General features: G+C 42.5%; 1 non-coding gene across 1 annotated transcript; it reads right to left on the bottom strand.

Annotated features, from left to right (window-relative positions):
• Window positions 1-1145: 1145 nt before the first annotated feature.
• LOC113908416 lies at window positions 1146-1262 on the bottom strand. The gene has a single exon (XR_003515481.1). It is a non-coding gene; the product is annotated as a U5 spliceosomal RNA (small nuclear RNA).
• Window positions 1263-2149: the final 887 nt, after the last annotated feature.

Genomic DNA, 2149 nt, shown 5'->3' with positions numbered 1-2149 from the left:
GGGGGGAGGGGTAGAGGGGGAAGCAGACTCCCCGCCGAGCAGGGAGTCCTATGTGGGGCTCGATCCCAGGATCCTGAGATCACGACCCGAGCCCAAGGCAGGCGCTTAACCAACTGAGCCACCTAGGCACCCTGTCTATACTTTTAGAAAACAAGTGTATTTGTCACTAAATATTATCGTCATATTGAAAAGACAAATTGTTATGTAACTTACCTCTTCTGCTCTAAGTATAAAAAGCTAGGGAATATCCTGAAGGAACTTGTTCATCCGGTAGTAAAGTCAATAAAGATTTTGATCGCATAGATTCCAACTTGAATTATGCAGCAAGATTGCTGGCTAGAAATAGAAGACCAGACTTCTTTTTTTTTTTTTTTAAGATTTTATTTATTTATTTGACAGAGAGAGACAGCAAGAACAGGAACACAAGCAGGGGGAGTGGGAGAGGGAGAAGCAGGCCTCCCGCGGAGCAGGGAGCCCGATGCGAGGCTCGATCCCAGGACCCTGGGATCATGACCTGAGCCGAAGGCAGACGCCCAACGACTGAGCCATCCAGGCGCCCTAGAAGACCCGACTTCTTAGCCTCCTGCCTATCACAAGAATTTCTTCTACCTTCTACATCTTAAACACAGAGAAGCCTGACTTCCTATAGCCTTTCAATTAAGAGCATGGACTATTCTGTCCTCACTGCAGTCATGGTAACTACATAACCAGAAGTCTATTTCATAACTGTGTTGTGGATCATTTTTTTTGAAGACACATTTATTTATTTGAGAGAGAGAGAGAGAGTAGGGGTGAGGGGCAGAGAGAGATGCAGTGAAAATCTTAAGCAGACTCCTTGCTGAGTGCAGAGCCCGACACTGGGTTTGATATCCTGACCCTGAGATCATGACCTGAGCCAACAGTTGGACGCTCAACCAACTGGGCCACCCAGGTGCCCCATGGATAAATTTTTAAGCAGCCCTCTCTGCAACTCTCCACTCCTGAGAGGAGGTGGCATAGCTTTGAGGCTGAGTAGAATTGGATGGAATAGGGATGGAGAATAGACCTAAAGGCTTCATATGTGGGGACAATATGGTTAAGAGTGGAGTCTCCCACCTGTTTTTTGTTTTTGTTTTTAGATTTGCTGGAGATCATACTTTTTATTTAAATTTTCCCCAAGCAAGTTCTCAAAAAATTGGTAAAGGACTCAAAATTGTTTCTCTCCACGGAAATCTTTAGTAAAAAGTGAAATATTTATGCGATCTGAAGAGAAACCAGAGTATGGAGATCATACTTTCTTTCTTTTTTTTTAGGATTTTATTTATTTATTTGACAGATAGAGACACAGCGAGAGAGGGAACACAAGCAGGGGGAGTGGGAGGGAGAAGCAGGCTTCCTGCCCAGCAGGGAGCCTGATGCGGGACTCCATCCCAGGACCCTGGGATCATGACCTGAGCTGAAGGCAGACGCTTAATGACTGAGCCACCCAGGCGCCCCGAGATAATACTTTCTAATGCGGTACCAATCAATGGTGAGAACCTTACATTAATGCTCACAAGAGCCATTTGAGAGCACTAAGCCGTGAGTATGACTCTGAAACATACTTTCTTATAAACTGTTGGGTTTTTTGTCCCCACTAAATGTATCTGCATATAACATAAAAAACAACTGTTTGATTTAGGAAACCTAGTTAGATTTAGTAGAAGAAGAAAAATAAGAATCTCTTGAACTGAAAATCAAAGTCAGTTATTTGGTATTACAATAGTAGCACAGACCAAGACACTGGTATCAAAACTTTCCACTTTTTTTTTTTTTTTTTTTAAGGAGAACATTCTTCTCTCCATGTTTTTATTCTCCTTCTTTGTCCCTGAAACTTTTCCACTTTTTAATGGGTTGATATTTTACTGACATACCTAACTAACTTTATTTTTGTCAGTTGACTAACTTTTACCAATTACAGAGCTGTTCTGGTGTTGTACAGATAAAATCCCCAAATAAACACTAGTTGGAGGGGACTTGGGTGGTCTGGTCTTGTCTGGTCCTATGTATGGTTTTTGTACTTCTCTAAATGAAGAGGAAGGAGGATTCCATCTGATTAGCCCTGGTGGGAAGCTATATTCTGTACTAGTCAGAGATGCTACATGATCTTCAAAAGGAGTTACAGGGATTG

Source organism: Zalophus californianus, chromosome 16, assembly GCF_009762305.2.
Source record: "Zalophus californianus isolate mZalCal1 chromosome 16, mZalCal1.pri.v2, whole genome shotgun sequence".
Lineage (NCBI taxonomy): Eukaryota > Metazoa > Chordata > Mammalia > Carnivora > Otariidae > Zalophus > Zalophus californianus.
Note: the sequence above shows the minus strand (reverse complement) of the source record. Positions and strands in the feature narration are given on the sequence as shown.